The sequence below is a fragment of the Dendrobates tinctorius genome, unplaced genomic scaffold (assembly GCF_039654945.1).
Source record: "Dendrobates tinctorius isolate UK_male_01 unplaced genomic scaffold, ASM3965494v1 ptg000060l, whole genome shotgun sequence".
NCBI classification, from domain to species: domain Eukaryota; kingdom Metazoa; phylum Chordata; class Amphibia; order Anura; family Dendrobatidae; genus Dendrobates; species Dendrobates tinctorius.
Genome location: NW_027361728.1, coordinates 25,109,161 through 25,126,438, shown reverse-complemented (window position 1 = coordinate 25,126,438; position 17,278 = coordinate 25,109,161). Strand labels below are relative to the sequence as shown.

At 44.9% G+C, this 17,278-nt stretch overlaps 1 long non-coding RNA gene across 1 annotated transcript in view; it reads right to left on the bottom strand.

Moving 5' to 3' along the window:
* LOC141092754 (uncharacterized) overlaps positions 1–3,104 on the bottom strand; it is a 201,789-nt gene extending 198,685 nt beyond the window's left edge. The window contains exons 1-2 of the long non-coding RNA XR_012232895.1: positions 2,748–3,104; positions 2,439–2,500 (exon numbers count right to left, since the gene is read on the bottom strand). This is a non-coding gene — a long non-coding RNA (uncharacterized lncRNA). The remainder of the gene's footprint in view (positions 1–2,438; positions 2,501–2,747) is intronic.
* Positions 3,105–17,278: the final 14,174 nt, after the last annotated feature.

Below are 17,278 nucleotides of genomic sequence, written 5' to 3'. Positions count from 1 at the left end.
AGAACGGAGAGCGCGGGTAGGGTGGAATACTGAAACAAGGGAGGAGATGTAGGGTGGTGCTGAGCCATGGAGGGCTTTGTGGGTGAGGGTAATAAGTTTATACTGAATTCTGGAGTGGATGGGTAGCCAGTGTAATGACTGGCACAAGGGAGAGGCATCGGTGTAACGATTGGTGAGGAATATGATCCTGGCTGCAGCATTCAAGACAGATTGGGGAGGGGAGAGTTTGGTAAGAGGGAGACCGATTAGAAGAGAGTTACAATAGTCGAGTCGAGAATGAATAAGAGAAATAGTAAGAGTTTTTGCAGAGTAAAAAGTAAGAAAAGGTCGAATTCTAGAAATGTTTTTGAGGTGCAGATGACAAGAGCGAGCCAGTGATGGATGTGGGGGGCAAAGGAAAGCTCGGAGTCAAGTATGACCCCAAGACAGCGGGCATGTTGCTGGGGAGTAATAGTGGAACCACACACAGAAATGGCAATGTCGGGTATAGGTACATTAGTAGAAGGAGGAAACACCAGGAGTTCAGTCTTTGACAGGTTCAGTTTCAGATATAGTGAGGACATGATGTTAGACACAGCGTTTAGACGATCGCCGGTGTTTTCTAGAAAGGCTGGCGTGATGTCAGGAGAAGAAGCGTATAATTGGGTGTCATCAGCATAGAGATGGTACTGGAAACGAAATCTACTGATTGTTTGACCAATAGGGGCAGTGTACAGGGAGAAGAGGAGGGGGCCTAGAACCGATCCTTGAGGAACCCCAACAGTAAGGGGAAGGTGAGAGGAGGAGGAACCGGCAAAAGATGCAGTGAAGGAGCGGTCAGAGAGATAGGAGGAGAACCAGGAGAGAACGGTGTCCTTGAGGCCAATGGAACGGAGCATAGTGATGAGGAGCTGATGATCCACAGTGTCGAATGCTGCAGAGAGATCCAAGAGAATTAGCATGGAGTAATGACCATTTGATTTAGCTGTTTGTAGATCATTAGAGACTTTAGTGAGGGCAGTTTCAGTAGAGTGTAAAGAGCGGAAACCGGATTGGAGAGGGTCGAGAAGAGAGTTATCAAAGAGATAGCAGATAAGACGGGAGTGGACCAGGCGTTCCAGGAGTTTAGAGATGAAGGGAAGATTAGAGACAGGTCTATAGTTAGCGGCACAGTTTTGGTCGAGAGATGGGATGGGATGAGATCCCCAAGTCCTTCTCCATGTCAGATTTACCCAGTGGTTTCCCGTTCTATGTGTAATTGTGATATTGATTCCTTCTTCCCATGTGTATAACCTTACATTTATCAATGTTAAACCGCATCTGCCACCTTTCGGCCCAAGTTTCCAACTTATCCAGATCCATGTGTAGCAGAATACTATCTTCTTTTGTATTGACTGCTTTGCATAGCTTTGTATCATCTGCAAATATTGATATTTTACTGTGTAAACCTTCTACCAGATTGTTAATAAACATGTTGAAGAGAATAGGTCCCAACACCGACCCCTGCGGTAACCCACTGGTCACAGTGACCCAGTTAGAGAATATACCATTTTTAACCACCCTCTGCTTTCTAACTCCTGATGCAACAGATCCAACAGCAGATAGAACTATTGGTGAGGGATATATGCAGCAGAGAAACCGCCCCTCCACCAAGTCCAGGTAATGTATTATGTGTCCGGGAAGGCAGTAAGATGAGCCATGCAAAATTTAACCCTAGGTGTTCATGTTGAGGCATTTTATACTGTGTTTGAAAGAGTAGCAGAGTGGGAGAAGCTGTTGCCGGAGCAGTAGGCTGAGGTGCTGGACCCCTATCAAACTGTCGAGCCCCAAGAGACTTATTATGACCTGACCTTACAGGATGCTCTGGAGTATGCCAAATTAAAAACTGATACACTGGCTCAGGAGTGACGCTGTCTGTTAGTGCTCAAAGGGTCCACCACTGGGCATATATTGCTGTTCCTAACTCTCTCGCTCCCAAATGTTCCACCTACTACATCTGGTACAGAAGTGGTTGGAGCCAGAGTCCTCTACCCGAGCTCAGATAGAAGAGTGAGTTGTTATGGAAAGATTTATCCACTTCCATCCTAGGCCAGTGCAGACATGGGTTGCTCAGAGAGACTAGCAGAATGCGGATGACCTGGTTTGACCTAGTGGAAAGGTACCAGATGGTTGAGAAGTCCCTATGGAAACCAGGTAGTGTTGCTTTCTCAAACTGGGGTACCCAGAAGGAGCTAGACTCTAAAAAGAAGGGTAGTGGAACCACAACAGGGGGAAATCCAAGGTCACAAGAGTTGTTGAGGGGTTGCCAAAGGCCGTTGGTAAGGACTTAATTTGTTGGAGATGTCACGATCCGGGGCACATAGCCGACCGTTGTCCTATGTCCAGCAAACAGATGGACTGCAGCATGTGGAGGCACTGATCATATTATGAAAAAAACAAACAATCACACAAGCGCTTACCCGACAATAAAGAGCTACGTCCTCAGCTGCTAAGGTCAAAAGAGGGTCGGTGCCAGCCCAAACTAAAATGAAATAATGAAAATGTACAAATTAACCTGCGCTATAGGACTCAGGAAAATAAACAATAATAAAATAATGAAAACAAGCCAAAATAGCAACCCACTCAGAAATAATTAACCAGATATTAGACCCTAGATAATTAAAAGGATTGATAATGAAAAATGTATGTTTGAATACATAAAGGATGCATAGATAAAAAATATATATATATAAAAATATATTAACATACATTTATAATGAGTCACTCACCAATAGGAGACAGATGAATAAATGTGTTACAAATTGGCTGCCGAGACTGCTGATCTTGGACGGTTATAAGAAGATACTCTGCAAGTGTCTCGCTGCAAGGAGTAAATGAGACAGACGTGCTCCTTATCAGTACAAATGACAGCTTGTAAAAGCTGAAGCGGGTGACAGCCGCTAGCAGTGGCCTGAAGCGCTCCAAGGCAATGAGGCCGCAATGAGACGCAGCACAGTGAGCGAACTGCCGAGTGACGCTGGCTATCACAGAGAAGAAGGGGGGCGGGAGATTAAAAAGTGCGAGGTAAGAACAGGGAAAACTCTGGCCGAAAGCGTCCCTGGATACCCGCTTAGAAACAGCCACCCAAAGAACCTGTGGCGCGTGACGCATTTCAAAGGTCCAATCTGCCTTCTTCATCAGGGTGCCTGTAATCCTGAAATGACGCCTATAAATACCCTTGGTGACTGCCACATTAACCCTTGCCCTGCCTCAGTGAAACTAACACCACAGAAATAGAGCAAACCAGCCATTTTCTAACATAACACTAAGATTGGAAGTGGCTGGGAATTTGCAAGTTATAGTAATATATTACTTAACTAGATAAAATACTTTATTATAAATACTCAATAAAAACAGTTAAAAACAAGGTGTAATTAAGAATACACAAGATGCATGAGAAACCTCCCTATAAACACATATATATGCATATATTTTTGTATACATGCAGGCACCCAAAAATTATAAGGGATAAACTCAAAATAGACAATAACAATTACAATAACACAGGGCGCATTGACCATCATGGATGTTTAACAGGTGCAAATAGTTTCAATAAAATAAATTAATATGCATACTTATAAATCTGTTAAAATTACAGATTCCTGCATTCCGATGAAAACCAATTAATTGTCTAAAATAGCCAAAAGCTATATGCAAATAAGTGCATAAACATCTAAAAATAACAATAGAAAATGTATTTAAAATATGTTTAAATATATAAGATATAAAATGTCTGTTATTTTTAACATTAGATCTTTTACTACTGATGCTGTATAGGCAGCCTCAATAGTAAAAAGTTGGTCACACTCGTCAAACACTGTTTGACGAGTGTGACCAACCTGTCAATCAGTTCTCCAAGCGATGCTATAGATCGCTTGGAAAATGCTAGCATTCTTCAAGCTAATTACGCTTGCAAATCGCTATTTTTTCCGCAGGAAGATGGAGGGAATTTAAAATGCGATTTTCCCGCAGAATGGAATTCCAGAATTCTCGCGGTAACTTCCGCGAGAGTTCTGCTACGTGTGCACATAGCCTAACTGTAAACTATTTCCTGCTTTGAAACCTAACTTATCGGGGAGCACAGTGCAGCAGGTTAAAATTGTCATCTCCCTGCTGTGTGGCGATCCCCAGGATTGGGCTTTTTCTCTGACACCTGGAGATCTTATTCTGGCTAATGTAGATGCGTTTTTTCAGTCCCTGGGGTTGTTGTATGATGAACCTAATGCTATTGATCAAGCTGAGAAAACCTTATTGGCATTGAACCAGGATCAGGATGCTGCAGAGTTATATTGCCAGAAGTTCCGAAAGTGGGCGGTCCTTACTAAATGGAATGATGATGCCCTAGCAGCTCTCTTTCGGAAAGGTCTGGCAGAAACCGTAAAAGATGTTATGGTGGGATTTCCTGTCCCCTCTGATCTTAACGACTCCATGTCAATAGCCATTCAAATTGATTGACGTTTACGTGAACGTAAATTTATGCGAGAGGCAGTGCTGCCTTTTGAACAAACTTCTGAACCCATGCAATGTGATAGGGTTTTGTCTAGGGCGCAACGTCAAGAGTTTAGAAGGCGTAATAAGTTATGCTTCTTTTGTGGGGACGCCGCTCATGTTAGTTCTGTCTGCCCTAAACGAGAGAAACGTTTTGCTCAAGCATTTGCGGTGGGCAGTGTACAGCCTAAGTTCCTGTTGGCGGTTACCTTGATCTGCTCCTTGTTTACATTTTCTGCTAAGGCCTTTGTTGATTCAGGAGCAGCTTTAAATCTGATGGATCTTGACTTTGCCAAACATTGTGGTTTTCCCATGGTGCCCCTGCGGACCCCTATTCCCTTGAGGGGGATTGATGCTACTCCTTTGGTGGAGAATAAACCCCTGTTTTGAACCTAGGTGATAATGCGGGTCGCCCCGGACCATCAAGAGAAATGTGAATTTTTGGTGTTGCACAATTTACATGATATTATTGTACTGGGTTTTCCTTGGTTGCAAGCCCATAATCCTGTTTTGGATTGGAAATCTGTGTCTGTGGTGAGTTGGGATTGTCAATGTGTTCTTAGTGACACTCCTGTTTTCTCCACCTCTCCCCAGTCTCATGATGTTCCTGACTATTTGGCTGATCTTTCTGATGTATTTAGTGAGAGTAAGTCCGCGTCTTTGCCTCCTCATAGGAGTTATGACTGCGCAATTGAGTTAATGCCCGGGTGTAAATTTCCCAAGGGTCGGCTTTTCAACTTATCGGTACCTGAACATGATGCTATGCGATCTTACATCAAAGAATCATTGGAGAAGGGTCATATCAGACCACCCTCTTCGCCTTTGGGTGCTGTTTTTTCTTGTGGCTAAAAAAATGGCTCATTAAGGCCATGTATTGACTATCGTTCCCTTAACAAAATCACTGTTAAATATCAGTGCCCATTACCCCTGATTTATTTTCCAGAGTTAAATGTGCTTGTTGGTTTACCAAACTTGACCTCAGGGGGCGTATAATCTTATTCGCATCAAGCACGGGAATGAATGGAAGATGGCGTTTAATACTCTGGAGGGACATTTTGAGTACCTGGTGATGCCTTTTGGGCTCACTAATGCCCCTTCCATCTTCCAATCTTTTATGCACAATATTTTCAGGGACCTTGTGGATAAGTTTTTGATCACTTATCTGGATGATATTTTGATTTTTTTCTAGTGATTGGGATTCTCATGTGGAACATGTCCGAACTGTGTTCCAGATTTTGAGGGAAAATACTCTGTATGTTAAGGGATCAAAATGTCTTTTTGGTGTACAGAGGATTTCGTTTTTGGGATTCATTTTGTCCCCATCTGCTATTGAAATGGACCCGGACAAGGTACAGGCCATTTATGATTGGGTTCAGCCCATTTCTCTGAAGGCTCTTCAGAAGTTTTTGGGTTTTGCTAATTTCTACCATAAATTTATAAGTAATTTTTCTGGTATTGTTAAACCTCTGACGGATTTGACCAAAAAGGGCGCTGATATGGTGAATTGGTCTCCAGAGGCAGTCTCGGCATTTCACGAGCTTTAGCAGAGATTAACTTCTGCTCCGGTTCTACGGCAACCTGATGTTTCACTCCCATTTCAGGTGGAGATAGATGCTTCTGAGATTGGTGCAGGAGCCATTTTGTCTCAAAGAGATCCAGTAACCTCTAAGATGAATCCCTGTGCCTTCTTTTCTCGAAAATTTTCTCCATCTGAATGTAACTATGACGTGGGGAATCTGGAATTGTTGGCCATGAAGTGGGCATTTGAAGAGTGGAGACATTGGTTGGAGGGAGCTAGACATCAAGTTGTGGTCCTCACCGATCACAAGAATTTGATTTATCTTGAATCAGCCAAGCGCTTGAATCCTAGGCAGGCTAGGTGGGCCTTGTTTTTCACGCATTTTAATTTTGTGGTCTCCTTTCTTCCGGGCACTAAGAATGTTAAGGCGGACGCCCTTTCTAGGAGTTTCTTTGCAGATTCTCTTGATGTGACCGAGCCTACTACCATTCTAAATGAGGGTGTAGTTCTTTCCGCCATCTCTCTCGATTTGAGACGTGCCCTGGAGGAATTTCAGGAGGATAAACCTGAACGATGCCCTATGGGGAAATTGTATGTCCCTGACCAGTGGAGGAAAAGAGTAATGTCTGAAATTCATTGCTCCGCGTTTACTGGTCATCCAGGTATCTTTGGTACCAGAGATTTGGTGAGTGGGTCTTTTTGGTGGCCCGCCTTATCTCGTGATGTCAGGAATTTTGTGCAGTCCTGTGGGACTTGTTCTCGGTCCAAGCCCTGTTCTCGTGCTAGTGGTTTGTTGATGCCCCTGCCAGTGCCCAGGAGGTCATGGACCCATATCTCAATGGATTTTATTTCTGATCTCCCTGTCTCTCAGAGAATGACTGTTATTTGGGTGATCTGTGATAGATTTTCTAAGATAGTCCATCTTGTACCACTCCCAAAGTTGCCATCTTCTTCTGAGTTGGTGCACTTGTTTTTACAACAAGTGGTTCATTTGCACGGGATTCCTGAGAACATTGCGTAGGACAGAGGAGTCCAGTTTGTTTCCAGATTTTGTAGAGATTTCTGTTCCAAACTGGGAATTCAGTTGTCTTTCTCCTCTGCATTTCATCCTCAGACCAATGGGCAGACTGAGAGAACAAACCAGCCTTTGGAGTCCTATTTGAGACGTTTTATATCTGCTGATCAGAATGATTGGGTCTCATTAGCGCTAAACAATAGGGCTAGTTCTGCCACTTTGATGACTTTTGGTCCCTTTAAAAACAGGGTGGCACATGTTAAGGAGCAGAAACTCCTAAACCCTTCATCCAATTTTAATGTGGATACCCTCAAATGAAAGCTGAAAGTCTGAACTTCAACTGCATCTGAATTATTTTGTTTAAAATTCATTGTTGTACTGTCTAGAACCAAAATTAGAAAAATGTTGTCTCTGTCCAAATATATATGGACCTAACTGTATCTGTTGCTTTGCTTCCAGTTCACACCAGAGTGCTGATCTAGCGGGGGTGAGGTTGTATGGCCTCAGGTTTTTTGTATATCGGATTTGTTGGATTTTTTAGGGTTTTTTGCATAATTGCAGACAGTATCTTTTCTGTCCTGTCCTATCCAGACAGTTTGGGCCCCATCATTTGCTCAGTCTATTTTCCGCCTATGTTTGTGTCTCATCTTGTCTCACCGACAATATATGTTTGGGGGCTGTCTATTCCTTTGGGGATCTGCTCTGGGGCAGTTTAGATTTCACCTTTCTGGCTTTAGGCTTAGTTAGTTCTTAGCTGTGCCGAGGCATCTAGGGCATCATAGGAAAGCTCCACGGCTACTGTTAGATGTGTTGTTAGGATCAGGGATCTGCAATCTGCTGAGTTACCAACCTCTCTAGTTTCCTGGTGGCTTAGCCTGTTCCTGCCATCCTCCTCCATGACCCATTCATAACACATACCCTGAGAGATTTCAAGGCGAGACTGTGTAGTTTGTTTGACGTGTAGCCCCTTTCTGAAAGCCAAAAAGTAAGCATTCTCATTGGACAGTTAACTGGTGTGGCTCAAAGAGAAGTAAAGTCCTGGCAGGACACTGATAAAGTGACTGTTAATCAAATTTGTGCTAAGCTGAGGGGCACCTTTGACACCAGCACTGCAGCAGAAGTAAAAATGAGGTTCTTTGGGTGCAAACAAAGGGTGCAGGACAGTATACGGGACTATGTCCTTAACCTTCAGGAGGCACTGAGGGCCATAAAGCAGATTGACCCAAACAGCGTGCAGGATGGAGACAGATTGTTAAAGGAGCAATTTATTGAGGGACTCCTGTCCAGCACCCACAGGACACAGCTGCGCCTCATGGCCCTACAAAACCCTGACCTGTACTTTATAGACTTTAAAGATAGGGCTATACCGGGTGCTGCATGAACCAAGTGTCAGCCGCCCAGCACCCCCTAGGCGCCCAGCAATTACATACCACCTGGAGGCAGCATCCTTCCCTCAGGCCCCCATTGAGGCTGACGCACAGACCCTGGATAATGATCTATCTGCAGAACTACGTCTTCAGGTCCAGGAGCTGACCAAAAGTGTGGCTGCTCTAGCCAAAATCGTGCAATCCATGCAAGTGCCCCTGAAGAAGAAGATCCAGTTGGCTTCCAGTCCAGATGATGTCCCGTGGTGATGGCGAAAGAGGATCCTACCGACCAGAGGGAGAGACAACGATCGATACGACCAGGACAGATGACCCATTTGCCGCCGCTGCAGCAGAGCGGGACACATCACATGATTATGCAATTTAAATGAGCAACCCCTGGGGCAGAGGGCCAACCCCCAGGAGTAGGATGACCAGACCCACAAAGCTGGTGAGCCAAGTACGTCGGAGACAACTGACAACTGGTCCTCCCAGTTGTCATTAATGGCATCCCAATGAATGCTTTACTGGACACCGGCTCTTAGGTGACGACTATGCCATATATTCTTTATAAACGGTACTGGGCTGACTCTGATATTACTCGCGGCCCAGATAATGAGCTGACAGTAGTCACCAGCAATGGTCAGCCTTTGCCACAAGTGGGGTATAAAGAGTTGACCATGAAGTTGGGCGAGTAGAATTAAAAGCCCAAGGCCTGATAATTGTAGACGTTGATTGACGAGAATGTAGCCCAATAATGACCTTAGGTATTAATGTTATAGAAAATTGTCTTGCCAAGGTTATTGTTTTGTTGCAACAGGTAGCCAAAACTGCTGGTTACAGTGAGCAATGGGTCCTGCAAAAGTAGATCAAGGCCCTGATGCAAAGACAACAGGTAGAGCTATCTGGCGGAGAAGTCGGCAGTGTCAGAGTGAATGATTCATTCCCCATTGCAATACCCCGAAGGAGTGAAATATTAATTTGGTGTCGAGCAGCCATAGGCCTCAGGGGAAGAGATTACCAGGCTCTGGTAGAACCAGTGTACTCTGATAGTAGGCTCACTGTCCTGACAGCCAGAGGGTAGTCAATGTCCGCAAGGGGAGGGTATCTGTACGCATCTTAAATTGTGGGGAGCAGGAGGTCAAACTACCCCGGTATGCCACCGTTACTAGGCTGTTCACTGTCAATAACAACGCAATCCTGACAGCAGAACCCTTGGTCTCGTCTGACCAGGTGGAGGACAATGGCTTTGCAGAACAGCTAGAGGATTGGTGTCAGAAGCTGCACTTAGGTACTGACTCCATCCCTTCACACCAAAGGAATGGGGTTTACCGGGTGGTTCAAAAGTATGAACTGGTATTCAGCAACCACCCTTTAGACTTTGGGCAGGTAAAAGGGGTCCAACATCATATCCCCACTGGAAATCATCCTCCCATTAAAGAGAGGTACCGGCTTGTACCCCCAGCTCACTATCAATGTACCAAGAGTATGTTACAGGAGATGAAGGAGGCTGGGGTGATCAGAGACAGTTGTAGCCCCTGGGCAGCTCTGTTAGTCCTCGTTAGAAAGAAAGATGGCTCAATGAGGATGTGTGTTGACTACAGGCAAATTAACAGCATTACCCACAAGGACGCCTATCTGTTACCTAGGATAGAGGAATCACTAGCTGCACTGAGAACCGCTAACTATTCCTCTACCCTGGATCTGACCAGTGAGTATTGGCAGGTGACTGTGGCAGAGGCAGACAAAGAGAAGACCGCCTTTGCGACACCAATAGGCTTCTCAGAATTCAAATATATGCCGTTTGGGCTTTGCAACGCGCCAGGAATGTTCCAGAGGTTGATGGAGTGTTGCCTCGGACACAAGAACTTCGAGACAACTCTGTTGTACCTAGATGACATCATTGTCTTATCCAAGACCCACGAAGACCATTTGGAGCACCTGGCCAATGTGTTCGAGGCCCTGTCCAACTTTGACCTGAAAGTGAAGCCATCCAAATGCCACCTCCTGAAGCTCAAGGTGCAGTACCTAGGCCACATAGTGAGCATGGAAGGCATGGCACAAGGCCCTGACAAAGTCACTGTTATCCGGGACTGGCAGAGGCCCAGCAACATTCATGAAATGCATCAGTTCCTCAGGTTGGTAGGCTACTACCGAGGGTTCATCAAGGGCTTCACTGAAATAGCCGCACCCCTGCAAAACCTTCTCGTGGGCCGGCCCGGAAAGGCCAGGAAGAAAAGTCCTAGTTTTGACTGGAATGACGAACTAGAAAGATCCTTCACCCAGCTGAAGTTGGCTCTTACGAGAGATGAAGTCCTGGCCTACCCAGACTATGACCAACCATTTATACTGTATACCAGTGCCAGTAATTTGGGATTAGGAGCAGTTCTGTCCCAAGTGTAGAAAGGCAGAGAAAGAGTAATCGCTTACGCAAGCAGGAAGCTTTATCCCACTGGAAGGAACCCTGACAACTACAGCTCTTTAAACTGGAGTTTCTTGCCATAGCCTGGGCTGTGACCAAGCGATTCAAACAGTACCAGACTTCGGCGAAGTTTACCATTTTCACAGACAACAATCCGCTGACTCACTTGGAAACCGCAAAGCTAAGTGCGCTGGAGCAGTGATTGTTGGCCCGGCTGTCCAACTACGAGTTTACCATCAAGTACAGGGCGGGGCATAAGAATGCCCAACTTACCAGATGGGGAAGAAGATCAGGAAGAGCTAGAAGAACTTGATTTACCAGCCATCCACCACCCCGGAGCGGCCCAGTGCTCCCACTGTGTGAGGGACAAGTGCTATGTTAAGCAGGAAGACACGTTGAATCGGTTGTCCCACCATGAGTGGGCGGAGAGGCAAGATAGCGACTCAGCAGTCCGCCTGGTAAAGGAGATATTGACGCAAGCTGACTCACGCCCTGGTCCAGATGCTCCACAAGAGACCCATCAGTTGTGAAAGGAAAAGGGTAGGCTGTTTATCTATGAGGGAAAGCTGTGTTGGAGGAGTGTCAACGCCTGAACTCACGAACTGGTCTGGCAGGTGGTAGTCCTGAAGCGAGAAGCGCCAATGGTCCTGGAAGCGTACCACGATGCAGTAGGACACTTCGGATGGAAGAAGGTGGAGGTCCTACTTCGCAAGAGATTCTACTGGGTTGGTATAAGAAAGGTAATTGAAGAGTGGTGTCAAGAGTGTGGACCATGGTAACCTGCGCAGGAAAAACCGTAACAGCCAGCGAGCCCCGTTACAGCCAATAATCAACAAACAGCCGCTTGAACTGGTAGCCTTGGACCACGTGAAGCTGACCCCAAGCCATTCAGGCTATGTCTACACCCTCACCATTGTTGTTGACCATTACTCAAGGTTCCTGGTAGTTGTGCCAGTGAAAGACCAAACAGCAAAGACAGTGGCCAAAGCATTTCAATGACATTTTTAACGACCACACGGTTACCCTGAATGATTGCTTACCAACCAAGGCCCAGCCTTTGAAGCAGGTGTTCCAGGAGTTCTGTATCCTGTACAGCTGCAAGAAAATCAGGATGACGCCATACCATCCACAGACAAATGGCATGTGTGAGAAAATGAACCAAGTGGTAATTGACCTATTGAAGATCTTGCTCATGGAAGAGAGAAACCTGTGGCCAGAGAAGTTGCCGGATTTGGTAGATCTCTACAATCATATCCCTGTAAACTCCACCAACTGTACTGCAGCCTACTTCATGAGAGCAAGACCTGGCAAGTTACCCATTGACTTTGACATGGGAGTCTTAACACCTGAAGTAACATCACCAGATGCAGATTGGGATACAGAGCAGCAGCAGCAGTACTGCAAAGTGCAACAATGCGTAGAGAAGAGTCTGGCCCAGGCAAGACAAAAGCAAGAAAGAAATTATAATCAGCACACCCCCGCAGTTCCCTTGTCCCCTGGAGAATGAGTACTCAAAAGGAAGAGACGAGTGCACAAACTAGACGACCAATGGGAGGCTGAGACCTACGTTCTTTTACCTTCAGACTTTAATAACACCAAGGTGTGCCTCATCAGCAAAGATGGAGGAGAAACCTCAGCAGCAGTGTCAAGAGATCATCTAAAGCTGTGCCCTGACCAACTGAAGGAACAGATTGAAGACCAAGACAATCTTCAGCCAATAGAAGTGGAGGAAAAGATCAGCACTGTACTCGGCATGTTCCCTTCAAACTGGACAAGAATGAACGAAGCCATAGTCGTGCCCGTCTTAACCTTTCCCTAGCTAGAAGTGCCAGAAAGAGAAGCGATTCAAGACCAGCATGAAGATCCACAAGCTCAAGTAACAGAAGCCACATCTGCAGTGGAACGTGAAAATCTGCCCCATGCTAGAGGTGTATAAATCGACAGATAGTACTAAAGGTCAGGTCCCAGCCCAGTATAAGGACTAAAATTTAAGTGTAATACTAATGTAAATAAGTTAAAAATGTTCATAGTTGCAACCCCTAAGTATATGTGCCTACAGAGACTTACTGTATGAATGTTTAGCCATTCTTGTTTTCTTGATTATATGAACGATTGAGTCACTTGACCAGGACAATGATTGTAAATAGTTAGCACCAGTGACTACAGAACAAAAACCATCTGGCATGACCAAAGATGTAGTGCAACCTGGTGACCATTAAAGCCCTGTAGTCACACCCAGGGCCTACGTTGGGTGTTTGAGACGGGTTCCCTCATATTGTACTTTGTAGAGTGAAAAGAACACCCCATTTCAGGACTTTGCTGAAGTTATGTATCTGTTGTTAAATTCCTGTAAAAAGTTATGTTTTATTTCTTTTATGTTTCCTCAGTCCGGGAGTACTGAATTGTACTAGGAGAGGAATGTGGCATCCCAGGAGTTCAGTTGCCACAATGACCTTGCCTCCTCCCTCCAGGGGGAGTAATGTCATGCCTATAGGCAAAGAAGGAATCCCCTTACCAGGTAGCTCTGGAATACAACACAGTTCCTGCTCCAGGCCAGCAGAGGGAGCTCTAAACCAGACTTCAGGGGAGCTGCTCTCTCTGGTCAGGAGGAGAAAGTTAGTGGAGAGATTTAGAGCCTGAACAAGGTTGAGAGAGGACGTGTGGAGAGGAGCTGAGGATAGGAGTTCCATCTGAGTTCACCCTAGGCTGGAGCGCCAGTGAGCGGGCACTGGAGCCCGAGGCTAAAGCCATGGCAGCAGAATCCGGATGGTAGAAGACCGCAGATCCTATGTCCCGTACTGATACTCGATGACACAGCAGCACGTCTGAGCCAGATATGCCAGCTGCCTGCCATGTGAGTGGAGTTCTACCTAAGCATCAGACAGAAAGAGGAACTTGAAAACAGTATACAGCAGCAAGTACCTCAGAGAATAGCGCTAGAAAGGAGGCCTCACAACCCACCTGACTAAGGAAATTCCCAAATTGCTTCCAGGCTGACCAGCTCCAGAACCATCTGTAACCTGAGTCACGGACTATACCTGCACTGCTCAGTAAAAGGTAAAGGAAACTGCACCCTGCTCTGTCTTCGTAATCATTCCTGCGTCACCTACCCTGCACCACACTCACCATCAACATCACCTTTATCATCCTAACTGCCCTGGACACAGCTCTACCAGTGAAAAGCTTAACCATCTTTGCTGCCCTATCATCACCCCAGAGGATCTGCATTGCAGCGTCGGTCCCCTGACCGAATACCACGGGTGGCGTCACAAACACTTTATTACAAACTTTATTATCCCTTTTTCACTATCCCTTTTTTTGGATGCCCAGGGCCATGGACCGGGTCACTGCTGCTGTGACACTTCCCCTTTAAGAAACGAGTATCACCACTGCCCTGGTGGGCAATCCAATAACATTGATCCGAATTCAATCCGATTTTTTTATCGGATTGCATTCATTCGATTTCATCACAAGTGAGAATGAGCCCTAGCAGTCACAGAAGCAGAAAGAAATTTGTTTCCCAGGAAAGGCTAGGTCCAAGGAAAATATTGGTCGTGTGCACAGCCTCCTAGAATAACATTGTTTCAAGTGAGATCTGATGTTTTGTCGGATTGCACTCAGAATATGATTGTCTGCACAAGCCCATACAAGAATGCTACTGATGATCTGTGATACGTACTATAGGTTGAGAACTTTTGTCTCCATATTTGCTTCCTGTTTGTACTCTTGATTAAAATATATACAGCATTTTACGGGGTTAAAATTTGAAATCCATTGTATGAAGATCTTTGGCCAGAAAACTAGTATTTAATATCTTTGTAGAGATATTTGCACAGTGATATTACAGCTAATTACAGGAATAATCGCTTTTCATTTTAATTTCCACTGGTAAATCTGCTATTTAACTTATTTAACCCAAGCATTGGTTTTAGACCCAGCCTTGTGATGCAATTTGAATTTTACATGTTTGGAATTGATTATGTATGAATTCCTTTTCGAAGACAAAGTACAATCTGCATCCATTTTTCTATTGCTCCGGTGTTTATAAAATAAAAACTATTAAGCTGCAAATATTCTTGAAGAAAAAATACCTGTTATTGTCTGTTAACATCTCCTATGTAGATTTATGTGCATCCATGGTTATAGACTATAAACAAATCAACTGTGCTTCAACCCCTTAAGGTCCAAGCCACTTTGTAGGCTAATGACCAGACCTTAATTTTGAAATCTAACCATTGTCACTTTATGTGGTAATAACTCTGCAAGGCTTTAACCTCTTACCCCAAGGGTGGTTTGCACGTTAATGACCAAGCCAATTTTTACAATTCTGACACTGTCCCTTTATGAGGTAATATCTCTGGAACACTTCCATGGATCCCGGTGATTCCACAAAAATTATCTTTTCACCCCCAATTTTTATCCTCCCAAGGGAAACAGGACACCAAAAGTTATTGTGCAATTTGTCCTGGGTACACTGATACCCCATATGTGGGGGTAAACCATTGCTTGGGAGCATAGCAGAGCTCGGAAGGGAAGGACGCCGTTTGACTTTTTCAACGCAAAATTGGCTGTAACTGTAATTGAGATCAGACGCCATGTCGCTTTTGGAGAGCCCCTGATGTGCCTGAACAGTGGAAACCTCCACAAGGGACCCCATTTGGGAAACTAGACCCCCCCCAAGGAACTTATCTAGATGTGTGGTGAGCACATTGAACCCCCAGGTGCTTCACAGAAGTTTATAACGTACAGCCGTACAATTAAAAAAATCATATTTTTTCCACAAAAATGATCTTTTCACCCCCAATTTTTATTTTCCCAAGAGTAACAGGAGAAATTGGGCCCCAAAAGTTATTGTGCAATTTGTCCTGAGTATGCTGATACCCCATATATGGGGGTAAACCACTATTTGGGCACATGGCAGAGCTCGGAAGGGAAGCAGCGCCATTTATCTTTTTTGGCTGGAATTGAGATCGAACACCATGTCGCGTTTGGAAAGCCCCTGATGTGCCAAAACAGTGGAAACCCCCCAATTCTAACGCCAACCCTAACCCTAGCCCTAACCCCCAAGTGCTTCACAGAAGTTTATAACTCCCGGGCGTGAAAATAAAAAAAATCATATTTTTCCCCAAGCATGAAACACAATTAGTCCACAATTTTTTTATTTTCCCAAGGGTAACAGGAGAAATTGGGCCCCAAAAGCTGTTGTCCAATTTGTCCTAAGTACGCTGATACCCCATACGTGGGAGTAAGCTACTGTATGTGCACACGTTGGGGCTCGGAAGGGAAGTAGTGACGTTTTGGAATGCAGACTTTGATGGAATGGTCTGCGGGTGTCATATCGCGTTTGGAGAGTCCCTAATGTGCCTAAGCAATAGAAAACCCACACAAGTGACCCATTTTGGAAGTTAGACCCCCAAGGAACTTATCTAGATGTGTGGTGAGCACTTTTAACCCCCAAGTGCTTCACAGAAGTTTATAACTCCCGTGCGTGAAAATAAAAAAAATCATATTTTTTCCCCAATCATGAGCTTTTAGTCCCCAATTTTTTATTTTCCCAAGGGTAACAGGAGAAATTGGACCCCAAACGTTGTTGTCCAATTTATCCTGAGTACGCTGATACCACATACATGAGAGTAAACTACTGTATGGGCACACGTTGGTGCTCAGAAGGGAAGTAGTGACGTTTTGGAATGCAGACTTTGATGGAATGGTCTGCGGGTGTCATGTCGCGTTGGGTCCCTGATGTGCATAAACAGTGGAAACCCCCCAATAGACACCATTTTGGAAACTAGACTCCCAACGGAACTTATCTAGATGTGTGGTGAGCACTTTTAACCCCCAAGTGCTTCACAGAAGTTTATAACGTAGAGCCATAAAGATAAAAAAATCATATTTTTTTCCACAAAAATGATCTTTTTGCTCCCAATTTTTTATTTTTCCAAGGGTAACAGGAGAAATTGGACCCCAAATGTTGTTGTGCAATTCGTCCTGAGTAGGCTGATACCCCATATGTGGGGGTAAACCACTGTTTGGGTGCATGGCAGAGCTTGGAAGGGAAGAAGCACCGTTTGACTTTTTCCAACGTAGAATTGGCTGGAATTGAGATCAGATGCCATGGCGCATTTGGAGAGCCCCTGATGTGCCTGAACAGTAGAAATCCCCCAATTCTAACTCCAACCCTAACCCCAACACACCCCTAACCCTAATCCCAACCCTAACCCTAATGGGGAAAACGGAAATAAATGCATTTTTTTAATTTTGTTATTTTTCCCTAACTAAAGGGGTGATAAAGGGGGGTTTGATTTACTATTTATGGCGGGTTTTTATGTTTGGCAGCTGTCACACGCTCAGGCTATGTACCCACATTGCAGAGATGCTGCGGAAACTTCCTCAGCATTTCCGCAACACCCGCCGCGGGGAAAATGCATGCATTTTTCCCGTGGAAAACAAGC